The 16750-nt window shown below is 38.0% G+C and overlaps 1 protein-coding gene and 1 long non-coding RNA gene across 13 annotated transcripts in view; one reads left to right on the top strand and one right to left on the bottom strand.

The window, feature by feature from the left end:
• Nucleotides 1–656: 656 nt before the first annotated feature.
• LOC308242456 lies at nucleotides 657–4364 on the bottom strand. The gene is made up of 3 exons (XR_013959957.1): nucleotides 4007–4364; nucleotides 1591–1640; nucleotides 657–828 (listed from the first exon to the last, which is right to left on the bottom strand). It is a non-coding gene; the product is annotated as an uncharacterized lncRNA (long non-coding RNA).
• Nucleotides 3505–16750, top strand: part of ZZZ3 (zinc finger ZZ-type containing 3) — a 125155-nt gene continuing 111909 nt past the window's right edge. For 5 of the 12 annotated variants that reach the window (XM_080656831.1, XM_080656832.1, XM_080656825.1 and 2 more), the window contains exon 1: nucleotides 4705–4788. The gene's annotated coding sequence lies outside the window, so the exon portion shown is untranslated. Of the gene's footprint in view, nucleotides 4142–4697; nucleotides 4789–16750 lie in introns of those variants that run through there. The other 7 variants (XM_080656826.1, XM_080656823.1, XM_080656824.1 and 4 more) reach the window with 6 other exon arrangements.

Here is a 16750-nt window from a genome sequence, read left to right as displayed (position 1 = left end):
TGCAAATTTTCTCATCCCTGGTTTTTGTGAGTACAATTCTATCCTAGTTTTTCTTTTACTACTGTGGCCTCGTTTCTCTATAGTTGTCAATTTTTTCCTTGCCTCCAAATTTCAGGGTTTTGTTCATTTTCAGCTCTTTTCACTCTCTGCATCCCTGGATAACCTAATCTAAACCCAGGTTCCAATTATTACTTGTATGTTGAAAACTCACAAACCTGTACCTCCACCTTAGTCCTAGAGTCTGCATCCCAGACACATATATTCAAATGAGTCCCGGGCTTCATTTGGATGTATGTGTTAATTTCTGACAGCACAGCCTAACCAAACTCATTTCCCCCCCTAAATCTGCTCCAACTTTAGTATTTCCTGTGGTCACCAATGATACCTCCATCTCCTGGGACTCCTAGACTCCAGGAATCCTAGACTCTTTTAATTTATCCACAAATTCAATCAGCTACCCTGATTGCTTTAGAGATTCAAATCCCCAAAATATTTGGACCCTTGAGAAGGGACTTGAAATATTTAGACACAAGGACATTCAGTAAACCAATCATTCATAGCATGAAAGTAGAATAGTCCAAATAGAAAAATGGATAAGTAAAGATACGTAAGTATCTCTTGGAGTTTTTAAAAACTAATGACATGGAAAATATCTTATGAGAGAAATAGTATACATTATTTCATCAGATTTTATTTATTGACAGAAAAAGTGGGGGCTTCTTTCTGGTAGTTGTATTGTTAGTATTAGTAACTTATTAGTAAATTAGTAATAAGTTCCATCCTCATAGGGGGCTTTGCATCAACTCCTCTGCCTGTGGAATGTTTTTTCTTTAAGTTTTATTTATTGATTGATTTTAGAGATAGGGAGGGAGGGGGAGAGAGAGAGGGAGGTGGGGGAGAGAGAGAAAGAGAGAGAGAAAGAGAGAGAGAAAGAGAGAGAGAGAGATATCAATTTGTTGTTCCACTTGTTTATGCATTCTTAGTTGCTTCTTGTATGTGCCCTGACCAGGAATCAAACCCACAAACTTGGCATATCACAATGCAGTTGAGCTACCCGGCCAGGACTGTCTGTGGAATGTTTTTCCCACCCTTTGCCTATTCATACTTCAGGGCTCACTTAGCCTAAATATTATCTCCTCAGGAAGGCCTCCCTTTTTCTTCTATCTAGAAACCTTAGACATGTACTTTTGAACATAATGGACATATTTTCATAGTAACTTGTACTTTGCACTCACGGTACTTATCAGTTTGAATCTATGTATCTGTTATTTCTTGAATGTCAGTCAGCTTCCCTCCCTACACTACAGGCTCTGTAAGAGTAGGGCCTATGCTTGCTTTGTTCACTACTATATCTCCAGCACCTACTATAGTTTCTGGCATTATTTATTGAAAAAATAAATGAATGAACCACATCAGTGGTTTTCTAACCATGTTTTGAGGCAGTGCCTTAAGTGCCATGGTAAGGAACTGATGGAAATGTCAGCAGTTGCCCATTCCCACGTCATTTTTTATTTGGGTTACGTACTGGATTCTGGTATAAGATTGCATCTGTAAACAGAGTACCAGTGCTTCAGAAAATATCATACAAACCCCGGAATTTGATGATCTTAAGTCTCTTCCATCTTCAAAATTCTTTGAACCTAGATGAAAATAAGAAAGGCCACATAGATATATTATACTTTGAGACTGGCCTTCGCTAGATTGGCAGTGGTCCATTTTGCCAAGAACAAGGAAGCTCCTCTTTGCCTCTCTTAGATAACTGAAGATCTTGGGGTCTCTTATCCCCTTCTATATTCATCAGGGACCTATGCCCAGGCCTATAGTTTTATCTCCTTGACTACCTTCTTTACCATCAATGAACTGGTCTTTCCCCCTCACCTCTTTAGGGCTTGTTGCAAAGACCCTAGGTGCAGTCACTTGGGCTACTTGTAGTTCCTCTCTCATATTCCCACACACTCTCCCTCAGCTGAGAATGGTCTTTTTTCTCTGCTTTTCAAAGTTATGCTGCAACTCAAATGTCAACCCTTATAAAAAGCCTTTCCCAAGCCTTCCTGTTCCCACCATACTTATTTATACTTTTCTATATAGAACTTTCTGCAGTCCAAACTTAGGCAAATATCTTAACCTCTCTAAGGCTATTTTCTCATCAGAAAAATGTGAATAATGTCACAGATTAGGTTCCCCAGGAAGCAGACTTGATTAGTGTGCAGATTTATTAGGAAAGGCTCTTGGGGTCATCACTGGTGAGGAAGGGAAGAATCGGGCAGAGGGAGAAGAGCTGGGATGCAGTCTTAATGGTATACTTCAGCTGTTACAGGTTGTTCTGGAGATGCGATGATCCATAAGAACTGTCTCAAGTTGGGATGAGAAGGCTGGCCCTTCCAACAATCCTGAGATAGATACTATTTGTAGCCCTGAGATGATTAGTCATTGGATGTGGCCCCACTGGGAGAGGGTGACTATGCAATACCAGAAGGGGGCTGACAGCTGATGGCTGCGGGCAACACTCTTGGCTGCTGGGGTAACAAGCCCTTCATTCCTGAAGGGGATCTAAGAAATACATTTCAGTGCCCACCACTAATGGTATCTATCTCAGGACTGTTGCAAGTCTAAAATAGGATACGGTATAAAAAGTACATAGCATATTGCCAGACATGGGACTCAAGGTGTTATGATTATTATAAATAGAACTTGGCTCTGTCATCATATGGAGCAAGGTGGAAAAGCCTTGTTTTGTTTATTTTTGTGTCCACTAGGGCCTGGAACCAATTAGGTTCAATAAAGCCTCATTAATGTGTTAATATAAAAATATAACTGTCACACTTTGTCTTAAAGGAGATGTTTTGGGTTGAACTCTCAACCAAACAAATACAAAAACCCATTTCCACCATTTAATAACTTTTTTAGCAAAATAAAAATAGGTACATATATCTACTTGCCTGGAAAAAAAGTTCCAAAGCCAAAAACAAAAGCAATGCAGCATTACTTGACAATTGCAGAAGAGCTTCAGTTAAAATGGCTTCTACCACTGGATTCTATATTTTTGGAATATAATCTTCAAACCACAGACAGGGAAGGAGATTTAGCTCAGCTTTTTCACAGCTCATAAATGGTAAGGTTGTCAATGGAACGATCAACCCAAAATACTTACCTCCAACAGTGTGTGTTGGGCTTTATTTTCCTGCATGCTCAATATAGCTTTGTTTTAATAGACTGATTATTGAACACTGTTTTGTGACAGACAGAGGTCTGGGATAAAGCAATGAACAAAAGTTCAAAGTCCCTGGCTGTAAGGATCTCTCACTTTCTTGGTAGTAAGTCATCGACACATAAGGTCTCCAAGTTGTAACTCACGAAGAAATGGCGCAAGTGTACTCCTGCGGTCGGGGAAGTCTCAGATGTTGACCCTTGAGAAGGGACTTGAAATATGCATTGAACATCCAGGAGTTAAAAGAAATCTGGAGGACGTGTTCTTGCCTGAGGGAACAGCAAGCGCAAAGTCCTGAAGTGGACTGAGCCTGCGTGGTGTAGGAACAGGCAGAGAGCTAGAGGGGAGAGTGAGGGGACCGACGTGGGGTGGGGATGAGGTAAGCAGGAGCATATGTAATATACATAGGTATTTGCCTAGCCTGAGACCACACTGCTAAGGGAGCTAAGGTTGCAAATCTCTCAAGGCCACATAGGGCCGGATGAAGCGGATTTCCAACAGTGGAGCTACTGAGACGCCTTTCCTACAAGGGTAGGGCCACGTGAGACTACCGCAAGGCATGGACTGGGTTCTGCCCTCGGACCAACCCTCGCCCCGGGGCGGGGACGGATCGCGGGGGTGGGTCTCGGCGGCCCCCGGCCCGCGGGCGCTGCATCAGCTGCAGTTACCAGCAGGCGGTGTAGTGAGCGCGCCTGCAGCCACCGCCGCCAGCCCGTCCCAGCGACGAGGAGAAAGGAGGGGACCGGAAGGAGCCGCTGGTACTGCGGGAAGTGGCAAAAGCGGGAGGCGGGGACCCACCTGGAAGCGCCGCGGCCCCGCTGTCGAGCTTCCTGCGGCGGCGGCCACTCGAGCAAGTGCTGTGGCGGGGGTGGAGAGCGGCCACGGCGGCGGCACCTCCCCGAGTGGCCCGCGGAGACCGGCTCCGCGAGAAAGGTGAGAGGTGCTCGGGGCACGTGGTGAGGGCCAGACGCGGGGGAGGGGAAGTGGGAGAGGAAGAGGGAACCCGGGATACATTCGGCTCAGGGACCCAGATTTGGAGTAGAGTACCGGGAGGGGGTGGCCTGGAGGCGGCGGCGGCGGCGGCGGCGAAGCCCCCACGTGGGGCGGGGGTGCGCGCGCACGTGTGCGCGGGCGAAAGGGGGCCGGGGAGGGCGGCGGACGCGCGCGCGCTCCGTAGCGGCCCACGTGACGGGCACGCTGAGAATCTGTTTCCACGTGACGGGCTGGCTGAGGTGGAGGGATGGTGTATCTGTAGTATAACTGGTCTTCAAGGGATTTTAGGGTTGTTTGCCACTTATCTTTTATACTAGAGGAAATAGGGTGAGAAATGTAAGGCGGATAAGACTTCCTGCTTTTTATCTGTTGTACACATTCTTCAGTCCGTTAAGGAAACTCTTTTTAACTGTCGAACTACAGATTTTCCTATACCGCCATGTTCTTCTAGGGGAAACTCGCGAGATGCTAGTGGGTTTGTATCGCGAGAACTCTCGATTCTCGCGGGACCTTGTTGGCAGAGCAGTTGTCCTGGATGGCGGAGCCTTGGGTTCCCGGGGCCTGGGACCTGCGACTCTTTCTACAAGGCAAGTTGTTAGGGAGGGGCCGGGAGCGAGTGCCTCTTGGTGCTGGGAGACGTGCTGTGTCAGCTTCCTCTAGTCTGGAAGGGAATACATTGACCCGTTGAGGCGGTACGGTCTTCTCACCCCCTGCGGGCGCTCCGCCACCTGCACTGTGCGTCCCGCACCCGGGCACCTTCTGCCCCGCGCAGTAATAGTTCCACCCCCTGTCCCAACTCACTGGAAGTCTGGAGCCGTGCTCGTGCAGACGTGATGATTCCATTGGATACTGTTACTCTTACTTTCAAACGTTCTTGTTAGTTTTGCTCCTTGTTGCCATTTTCTAAAGAATTCCAGATCTGTTAACCATTCTGTCGCTTGTTCCTGCTGCGGTACCTTTCTCCAGTGGCCGTTCTCAGACGCTAAAAACAGATGGCCTTTGATTTCTTCTTTCTGGGCATCACTCCTATTTATTTGGGCATTGATAATTCCTCATCACTTTATCTTTGTGTTTACAATAACTTTTGGCAGTATATGGAGAGACCCTTTATGTCTCTGACAATGCCTGATATCAGAATAAAATTGTTCTTTTAATCTTTTGTACGTACGTGCCTATTTACTCATAATTACCGATAAGATTTTGATTACTGTGTTACGAGGTTGCCATCTTTGATGTTCAGGGATGGTTGTTTTAGGTTACATATTTAAAGTAATAGTGGAATGCTGTAAGTCAAGTTTTTAATTAACTTTTTCATAGACTTGGTATCAGTTTGAGTTCAATTTTTCTTCAGTGAGTTAGTCATCACATTAATTTTTCTCCAACTCGAATGGCTTATCAAAAATGAATTACAGTAGACTTTTTTCTTGCGCATCCTTTGGATTTATTTAGTATTCTTAGTGGGGAGTTAATTACAAAACTAACCAGATAACAAGGTAATTCATTCGTATATATTTTTTAAGCCACAAAAGTGTTATTTGCGTCTACACTTAATACAGAGAAGGCTCCCTGTTACATTCTACCATATTGCCTTCCCCAGTTCTAAATCTCTGTGACCACTCTTAGCGGTAGTTGGGCCATTATTTCAGCTATTTTCCATGTATTAGTTTGTTTTCTTAAGGAAACGTAGGGGTGTTTTAAGATACACTATCACAACGTTAGCAATCAGTACAATTTTTCCTACTCAACTTTAATTTAGTGATATATGCCTGTTGTCTTGACTTATGCATTCTTGCTTTAAAAAATACATTGTTTTGTTTGAACAGATTTTTAGGTGGTGTAATTTTGTGGAAGTATCGTAAATGATAGCATTATTTTTTGTGCTAGAGATTTAGTATGCTAGGAGCTTTGTAAAAATAAAGTTCATGTAAAATAGGACTTAAAGAAAAATATTTTATGACTTGGGATCTATATTCTTAAACTTAATATTTGAATTATATACTTACCCTTACATGCATATGCTTATATTAGATACTTATATATTCTAAACTATAAGATAAGTATGTGTATTGTTTTCTAGAAGTTTTACTAGAAGTTATCAGCTCAATTAAAGTAATAGTTCTGACCATGAAATATAGTGAGCTTAACAGAAGAATGGTTGATATATCAGTAGGGAATATAAATATACGTATACTTAAAAGTTGCTAAGCAGCATTTTGCCATTGTTGCTTTTTGCATTTTTCCTCCCAAATTTACCAGCAATATTATTTATTAGACCTGTCACATAAAAAGAAAAGTCTTGTTCTTGGGTAGTGTGGTTTTTCAATTGTAATAATTTAGGAATATTGGTTATAGTTAATAAAAGTTATATTTGAGAGAGGTGTGATGTGGGAAAAAGGAAAACGTTGATACTGAAATGGAATTGGAGAAGTTGCAGACTGAAGAGGATGGTAGAAGGTTGACAGAGCCATGGTTCAAGAATAGGCAGGCTCATGTTGGTTGTTGCAGGGCAAGCTGGATTGACCAGAATTTGGAATCAGTATTTGAGGTAATTTTTTTCTCTTAAATAATTTTTAAGAGTTTTCAATCCTCCCCCCAAATTGCTTGATAGCTATCACCTGTCATAAAAAGTCAGCAACTGATGTTGATATAATTGAAGTTATATTTAGGTGTATAACCCTCTTGTTAAATAACATTTGTTGAATACATTTTATTATTTTTAAAAGGAAATTGTTGCCCTTGGCCAGGTTGCTCAGTTAGAGCGGCCTACCATACTCCCAGTGTTTTGGGTTCGATCTCTGGTCAGGCCACATGCAAGAATCAACCAATGAATGCATAAATAAGCGGAGGGATAAATCTGTTTCCCTCCCTCCCTCTCTCCTCATCTTCCCTCCCTCCCTTCCTTCCCTCCCTTCATCTCTCCTTTCCTTTCCCCACACTTTCTCTCTATCCTCCTTCCCCTTCCTCTTTCTCTCTAAAAATCAATACAAAAGCCGAGGCCGGTTTGGTTCAGTGGATAGAGCGTCGGCCTGCGGACTGAAGGGTCCCGGGTTCGATTCCGGTCAAGGGCATGTACCTTGGTTGCGGGCACATCCCCAGTGGGAGGTGTGCAGGAGGCAGCTGATCGATGTTTCTCTCTCATCGATGTTTCTAGCTCTCTATCCCTCTCCCTTCCTCTCTGTAAAATATCAATAAAATATATTTTAAAAAAAATCAATACAAAAATAAAAGTAGGAAATTGTGAAAATTACAATGGATTCAAAGGTCACAACTATAATGGCCTTTGCAAAGGTATCTACAAAGTTTTGCTTAGTAATTGGGTCTTTGGTAGTTCTCCTGTGCATCGGAGCCTCACAATAATATATGTTCCTTATGACAACAACTTTGTTTTATAAACTGTTTTTTTTTTTGTAGTGGGTCTTGGGAATTACCACTTTTGCAGACAGGTACAGACTAAATTATCTAAGGTACTGGGAAGAAATATGCTGAGAAAATCCAAGGAAGAGGAGAAATGTAACTTATATGATTTGAATGTGCTTGAGTAAAACTTAACCAAGACATTTTATTTTCCTTTTTGTCAATTACTGCTATAGAAGTGATCTATGACAGCTAATTAGCTTCAGTAATCAGAGAAAATGAATAACTGATAATATAATACCGATTTGTCCTCACTTGGGTTTTTTTCCTAAGGTCTAATACAATGTTAATTTCTATAGACCTGTAACATTGTAAACTATACATTGTAATACCTATGTTACCTATTAATTATACCAAGACTATAAGTTTTATTTCTTACCTTTTGAATCAGTGTCCAAGAGAGATTTCAGTGTCCAAGAGAGATTTCATTGTCCAAGCGAGATTTCGTTGTCCAAGAGAGATTACATATTGACCAGACACTTCAATAAAAGTACATTGCAGCCCTGGCGGGTGTGCTCAGTTGGTTGAGTGTTGTCCTGTGCACCAAAGGGTTGACGGTTGGATTCCTGTCAGGGCACATGCCCAGGTTGTGGGTTTATTTCCTGTTAGAGTGTTTAAGGGAGGCAATCAATCTCTCTCTCTCTCTCTCTCATTGATATTTCTCTTTTCTCTCTCCCTCTCCTTTGCTCTCTTTAAAATCAATAAAAATAAAAACTTTTTTTTGAATTTTTATGAGTTTGAGTCAAGATCAAAATAAAAACATTTTTTAAAAAGTACCTTGCAGGTAGGTGCTTTAAAAAAATCTATCTAATTTCATATGAAAATTCAGTCTGGATTAAACTACAAAGAATATTTGCTAGAAGACTTTTTGACTTTTATAGTAGCATTTAATATAGATGTGGTACACACTGTGGTGCAAATTTCTGTAGTTAATACCTTGATAAGGACTGTAATTATACTTTAAAAAATAGTATCAGTAAATATTTCTCAAATTCCTAAGCCTCTACTTCTAAAACCATGGATGGACTTTGCTATTTTATTCAAACTTGTTCTTCTCACCTCTTTCTGTTTTTCTTTTTAGCTGTTCTTTCTAATTTATGTAGGTAATTTTGCTTTGTCAGAGACAAGTGAGTTGAGTAACTTTCCCTGAGGAGACTTAAACTATGTATTTTATTTTTTATCACTTTTTTGGAATTCCAGTATATTTACTTATTAGTAATTTAAGGACATTTTGAGTTCTAGTGATGCCAGCTACTATAAACAGGGATCTTGAGCCTTCAAAATAACTAACCAAGTAAAATAAACCTATGGACTTTATTCAGAAACTACTAATTGCAGTAAATGACTTCAAAGTTTGCAGCCCTAACAGGGTTGGTTATCTGATTTTTTTAGCTCACAGGTTATCCACAGAATTGGCCATTGGAGTTAGGCACACTGACAAGCTGAACTGTCTGTCATCTAATTTCAAGGGAGAAGGAAGAAGAGCTATTAAAAAGAAGATGGAACTATAGAAGTTAATAGTGTTTTAAGGCTATTACCTGGAGACATACAGTCTTAAAATCATTAATTTCTGAACAAGACTTATATTGTAGAGATGTATATAGTACGTGATGTGTCTTAGTGATGACATCAATCGTAAATAAACTTTTATTCCATGTACTGTGTTTAAGGAAATAAGAAATTGGTGTCTTTTAAAAAGATTGTTATAAGAGTAACCTTTTTCAGAGCTTTGTTAATGCATTTCAGTTTCCTAGAAAATTCATTTACAGAACTTATCTGATGATACCAAATAAAAATGGTGCTGTTATGTATGGAATTTCCTTTGTTTAATTTTATTGCCTTTGTCTATTTATTTCCTTAGTTAATATTTCAAGGGATTATCTTTCAAATAAGGTTCATTCTATTTAATATTTGATACTAATAGTAATTTACCAATTGTCTAAAGAACATTTGTTGAAGGAATTTTCAAAACAGATTATTAGACTTAGTAAATGTTCTTTCTGCTTTATTCAGTTATATATTTTTGAGCCCTGATATTGAGTCTTTATCCTCAGCACACTGACTGTCCCAAGATGAGAAATGTTTCATATTGTTTCTTTGCTTGCCTTCTTAGTTTCTTTTAATATGTTAAGTTAAACCTCATGCCTCATTGGTAGAATGATGGTAGGTAGTGTTTGATTCTGCTATAAAAGGTGTATGTTTTAATCATTTTAATGGCTGGTTTAAGAACTTTATTTTTTATTTTTATTTTTTTTTGAGAATTTTAAATAATGGGAAATAATATAACTATATTAACATTTTGATAGGCTTCTTCCAGTATTTCAAATATATATGTTTTACATTATTATAGCTAAAACATATTTAATTTCATGCCCAGTTTTTTAACCTAATGTTGGGTAACATTTCCCCATTTTCACATTGAGTCTTCATAATTATTATAATAAATGGCTGTATGATGTTCCATGTGTAGATGAATCATTTCTCCTGTTCTAACATTTTGTATAAATAACACTGTGAAGAATGTTTATACATGTTTCCTCTATAAGTATTACTGTCCAATATATTGCCAGAAATGATTTTTAGCTCACATTTTATAGGCTCTTAACAACCAATTGTAATATTTATAAAAAGTTTCAATTTATGTTTATATTGAAGTGGCTGTTGTTCTGTACCTAACAATAAATATTATTTATAGAAAATAGGGTGTAAGTCATACCACTTTTTTTCTTAGGTTACTACTGAGGAGGAACATTACTTGATGGTTAATAGATGTAATCATTTTGTGAATTTTTAAGATAAATAATTTTTAAATTAATGTAAACATACCTTTTGACCTAATTTTGTACTACTAACTTATGAAATTCCTCCTCCAGAAATGTAATAAAAAATAAAAATATGATTTAATGCCGTTTCTTTAGTTTTTCTAAGTTAAGTTTAAATAAATTTAACTTTTTAACCTCATCTGGCATTGGTGTGAAGTGAGAATCTAAATGTTTTTCCTCCAAATTGATAATTGTCTTAACTATATTAAATAATTCTTTATGTTCTCATTGCTTTATGTTTCATTTTTACATTTTAAATGTTTATATTTAATATTGTTGATTTTTATTCAAAACTTTATAAAAATATTAATAGTGTTTTTTAGATGATTATTTGACATGTTTAATATAATTTGCCCTGGTCTCTTTTTATTGTTTGTTTTCTGATTGATTTTTAAGAGCACTTTATAGGGTAATAAAGCTCATTCTGTACAAAACAATGTTTTATAAGTTTTCTTCTTATTAGCCAAAATTTTTGAAATAATTCTTTTTCCATACTCCAGAATTAAGTAGAATTCAATGAAGCAGTTTCTCCTTTCTTGAACAGACAAAATATGAAACTACTTTAAGAGTTCAGTACTAGAGGCTATAAGAGAAAAACTACTTTGGTAGATTTATGTAAAATTAGAGATATAAAATTCTAAGATCAGCAATTTAGGATCTGTGCTTAAGGTATTTCCTTTACTAAATATAGTAATAGACAAGTTGACATCATATGCTGCTAATATATTTAATGACAAAGTGCTGATTGGTAGTTCTAGGACTCAAGTTATAGAACACAATATCTTGCTTCAGCTGTTAAGACCAGTGTGGTGCATTTACTGTAATTATATGAATAATAAGAGAATTTCAGATGACAATCAGTGAGGACATCCATGTCAGGGAGGGCATTTTTAATATTGAAAGTTCTTATTTAGAAAGGAGTGGTCTTTTATGAAAAAATTATTCAAGATCTTAAAATAATCATTCTGAAAAGATATTTGCATTTATTTACATTTTAAAACTGTGATGACTCCAAAGCTGCTATTTTAACATTTTCTGCTATTTACAGATTAGTGTGATTGCATTAATGCTAGGAAGAAAAATCAGATTAACTCTGAGTGAGAAACCATGGTAAATATTGGAAAAGATGTGTTTCTTGTGTTTGGGGTCACATAAAGAGAATTGCAGGTGAAGGGCTTGATGTGATGACATTTTCTGTCTTGGTTTGGGATGAGATTTAAAGGGATTGGAACATAATTTATACATTTTATTTCTACTGGAACTCAGCTACCCCATAAAGGGATGAGTTGCTTTGTGAAATGGCACAGAAATGGTCTAGGGCAGTGGTCGGCAAACTCATTAGTCAGCAGAGCCAAATATCAACAGTACAACGATTGAAATTTCTTTTGAGAGCCAAATTTTTTAAACTTAAACTTCTTCTAATGCCACTTCTTCAAAATAGACTCGCCTAGGCCGTGGTATTTTGTGGAAGAGTCACACTCAAGGGGCCAAAGAGCTGCATGTGGCTCACGAGCCCCGGTTTGGCGACCACTGGTCTAGGAAATAGCAGGTGCTAACTTCTGGCTCTTATTTATCCTCTTTGCTTTTTTTTTTTTTAAATCAGAAATTTAAGGAAAACAGATCTGCATTTTTAAAATACATTTCCCATTAGTATGCAGATTAATGTATTTAATAAGAAAAGTGAGATAATGCTCTATTTGGCTTGGCTGTATTATAGAGGGAGATACCAAGATATCTTCCTTCTGAAAAAGGTGTGTGTGTTTGTGAGATTTATCTACTGATAGCCTTTGAGGAACTTGAATACTTCTCTATATTAACTCTCTACTGCCCTCCCAAACCTGTAATTCTTAATCTTAACTCTCTCCTGAATATAATTTTAAAATGTTTTTGCAGTAATGTTTTATTTCCTGAGGGAGAAATTTCCTTCCCCCCCTCCCTGCTTAAAAAAAAAAAGTAAATGTGATTAAAGCATAATACACACAGAAAGTTCCCATAAGTCTACAGTTCAGTGAATTTTCACTATGTGAACACACCTGTAAGAAGTTGAACATTATATAAAGCCCAGAAACTGTCTTGAGCCCTATTCTGGTCATGAAAACTCCCCTCTCCCCATGAGAAACCACTATTTTGATGTCTGGTACCATAGAATAATTTTGTGTGCTTTTGAACTTCAATTTCCTTTATAAAAATTACTGCATCTTTGTCCTGTTGTGATATGAGTAACCTGAGAAATCCTAGAACTCAATATTTATACCTGGAGATTTCAGCACGTTGAGTTAGACTTTTTTCCTCCTGGCATTCAGTTTTCAAGAACACCCTGGAAGGTTGGTCACCAAAGAAAAGCCTTTGCTTTCAGATTGTGCGGTAGACCTGTTTGTGTTTTAATGTTATTTGGGCAAACAGGACACTTAATTGCTGTCATTGATGGCCCACAACAGCCCCTCAGCTTTTATTTTATTTTTCCTCTTAAATTTTTTGTTTTGAATACTTTAGTACAGCATTCCTGATGAGCTAATGGCTTTTTGGACTTTTATATATGACTTGGCAGCTTTCTTTTCATTCTTTGAATTCCTTTCAAGCAGTTACTCATTCCCATTCTAATTTTTATGACAGAAACCCTCTGGTATCCTGTATTATTTCTGAGAGTGTTGTGAGTGTCCCACTCCCCAAGAAAAAAATCCCAGTTTAAGTTTAAGCCATTTTACTTTTAAGATATTTATTTTATATTTATGAACAGAACAAAATTGTGGCATGCAGATTATAAACTCAAATTGTAGGCTACTAAAAAGTTGAGAATCAGCTGAGAGACTTTACTTAGTATTTCCTTTCAGGCTGGCTTCACGTGTAAGTGCAATTTTCTTAACGGAAATCCTCCTCCCTTTGTATTTTCTTTTCTATGCCTCCCATTTTACTTTCTTAATTTTAAAGAAAGGCATAGTAAAAGATTTATTACTGTGTTCATGCACATAATTTTTCTTTCAGATAAGTATCATGGTTAGCCTGGAAGATACACTTAATTTCCTTTATAAATAAATTTTGATTACTGTCAGTTATTACTTTAGGGTTAGAATATTATAAATAGCTTATAGTTGTTGGAATTAGCTATTTTGTTTCAGAATAATTTAAGATTAACACATACCTACATTTCAGACTCTAGTGATCTTGTATTTGCTGAGCTTTTGTGGAAATGTTAGGCAAAGGTTTTGACTTAACATTTCTTTAAGAAGTTGTGGGATTTTTTGGCTTGGAGATTTTAAATGTCTGACTTTGGGGGGGGACATCGTGTTATAGGAGAACATTATCATGAAGAATGAGGTAGAGAATAATTGACTTAGGTAATGGTTATGGAGTTTCCACTAGATTTGAATAAATGCTCTTTTTACTTGGCTAATGAGTCAGGACATTTTCCAGTTGGACCTAAGCCACATATATGTAGGTAGATACTATTCTTTCTGTAGTTAGCAAAATTTCACCAAGGAAATTCTGAATCAGAATTGGTCCTCAAACTTTAACATGCATCATAATCACCTGGAAGGTTTTATTTGTTTTTGTTTCTTAAAAATAATGGATGGCTGGGCGCCACCCCTAGAGTTTCGGATCTAGTAGGTTATGAGACCACACTTTGAGAACTAATACTAGGGTATAGTCAGGGCACCTATATTTAATCAAAGAAACATAAACACCTCAGAACTGATTCTGATGTACATCCTAACTGAGAACTTACGAGCAGTAGTTCTCAAAATATGGGCCCTGGCCTGAAAGGTTGCCAGTTCCATTCCTGGTCAGGGCACATGCCAGGGTTTCAGTCTCCATCCCTAGTGGGGGCATGCAGGAGGCACCTGATTGATGTTCACTCTTGAATAGATGCTTCTCTTCCTCTCTCTCTCTCTCTCTCTAAAGATCAATTTTAAAAATCTAAAAAATAATAATAATGAGCCTGGGCCCAGCTGGCTTAGCTCAGTGGTTGAGCGTCAACCTATGAACCAGTCGATTCCCAGTCAGGGCTCGATCCCCAGTGTGGGGCGTGCAGGAGGGAGCTCGATCAATGATTCTCTCTCATCATTGATATTTCTCTCTAAAATAAATAAAAAAAAATAAAAAAAAACATGTTTATAAAATGAACCTGGGAATAGCAGCATAGCATTACTTGGGAACTTTTTACAAATATAAATTCCAACTCAGGTGGAACCCAGAAATCTGTTTTATTTTATTTTTTATTTTTATTTATTTTTTATATTTTATTGATATTTCACAGAGAGGAAGGGAGAGGGATAGAGAGCTAGAAACATCGATGAGAGAGAAACATCGATCAGCTGCCTCCTGCACACCTCCCACTGGGGATGTGCCCGCAACCAAGGTACATGCCCTTGACCAGAATCGAACCTGGGACCTTTCAGTCCGCAGGCCGACGCTCTATCCACTGAGCCAAACCGGTTTTGGCCCAGAAATCTGTTTTAAATCATTTAGCTCTCTAAATGATTCAGATATGTGCTGAAGTTTGAGAACCGTCTCATAACTCAAAAGTGTCCTTCCTGGTATCTTTCTGGGCACTTACTAGAAATGCAAATCTAGCCCTAGCTGGTTTGGCTCAGTGGACAGGGCATCAGCTGGTGGACTGAAGGGTCCTGGATTCAATTCTGGTCAAGGGCACATACTTCCGTACCTCCATTGCAGGCTTGATTGGGAGGCCACCCACAATGTGTCTCATATTGATGTCTCTGTGTCTCTCCCCCTCCCACTCTCTAATAATGAAAAATATCCTCAGGTGAGGATTAACAACAAAAAGAAATGCAAATTTGAGGACCTACCCAGATCTTCCCGATAACAGAATCTCATTTTAATTAATTTCCCAGGCAGTTTGAATGTATATTGAAGTTTGTGAAGGACTGCTCTAGATAATTTTTTTAAAAACATATTTTTATTGATTTCAGAGAGGAAGGGAGAGGGAGGGAGAGAGAAACATCAATGATGAATGAGTATCATTTATCTGCTGCCTCCTGCACACCCCTACTGGGATCGAGCCTGCAACCTGAGCATGTGCCCTTGACTGGAATCGAACCTGGGACCTTCCAGTCCACAGTCCAATGCTCTATCCACTGAGCCAAACCAGCTAGGGCTGCTCTAGATATTTATTTATTTATTTATTTATTTATTTATTTATTTATTTATTTATTTATTTATTTATTTATTTATTTATTGTATTACATATAGTAGTACATATATAGCTCCTTTTTTTTCCCACTGACCTTCCCCCAGCCTCCCCTACCCCCTGTCGCATGCCCTCATTTCTAGATAATTTTTAAAAGTAATACTAATAAATCTGTGTGCTACATACATAGAAATACTGTATTCATTATTCTCACAACCTTGTAAGGATGGTTACTGTTACCCTTTTTCTGCAAATGAGCAAGTTGAAGCAGAGAGGTTAAGTATCTTGCTTGAGGTGTTATCATGGCCATTTATGTACATTTGTCTTTCACCGTAGTATATATATTCAGTTTTAATGAATTTTTTGTATCACATTTTACAGTGATACTTGAATTTTCTTCCAGATCTATTGTTCAGGGACTGTTTTAAACATAAAAATAATCAGAACTGGAGTAGCTATGATTTGAATACTTAGATCTTTAAAAATAGGATGCTTTTAAGTTTATTCATTGTGTTATTTATCCAAACTTTTATGCTCCTTTATACATCTTGTTTTTGCATGTCATTTTAGTAAGGCTTTTATTTTATTTACTAATTTTAGAGAGAGAAAGGGAGACAGAGAGAGAGAGAGAGAGAAACATCTGTGTGAGAGGGACACTGATGGTTGCTTTCTGCATGTGCCCTTACAGGGGATGGAGTCCTGTCCTGTGTATGTGCCCTGAACCTGACACCTTTTGGAGTACTGGACCACACTCCAAATAATTAAGCCACACCGGCCAGCGCAGGCCATTTCTTAAAGTGTTTTAGATAAAGTTGTGTACTGTGGTGTCAAACTACTTTGTTTAGTAAAGAGGACTACAATCTAATTCAGTACCAGGAGGCCCCAGTATGCTAAAATTACTTGATTTGGAGTTCAAATAACACATGCAGATTGCATAACAATAGATCTAAATGCTGGTGTTAATGTCAAGGCAGTATAAGGAAGGAGCTGAGCATTCTGGTCACCATATTAATTAGAAATTTTTTAGGGAGGATTTCTGAGTCATTCTTTTTGAGTGTATAATTCAGTGATTTTTAGTAAATTTACAGTGTTGTGCAACTATTCCCACAGTCCAGTTTTAGAACATTTTCATCGATCCAAAAGGATTGTTTTTTCCTATTTTAA

Source organism: Plecotus auritus (assembly GCF_963455305.1).
Source record: "Plecotus auritus genome assembly, chromosome: 2".
Lineage (NCBI taxonomy): Eukaryota > Metazoa > Chordata > Mammalia > Chiroptera > Vespertilionidae > Plecotus > Plecotus auritus.
The sequence above is the reverse complement of the archived record's forward strand: the minus strand, read 5'-3'. Positions and strand labels throughout refer to the sequence as shown.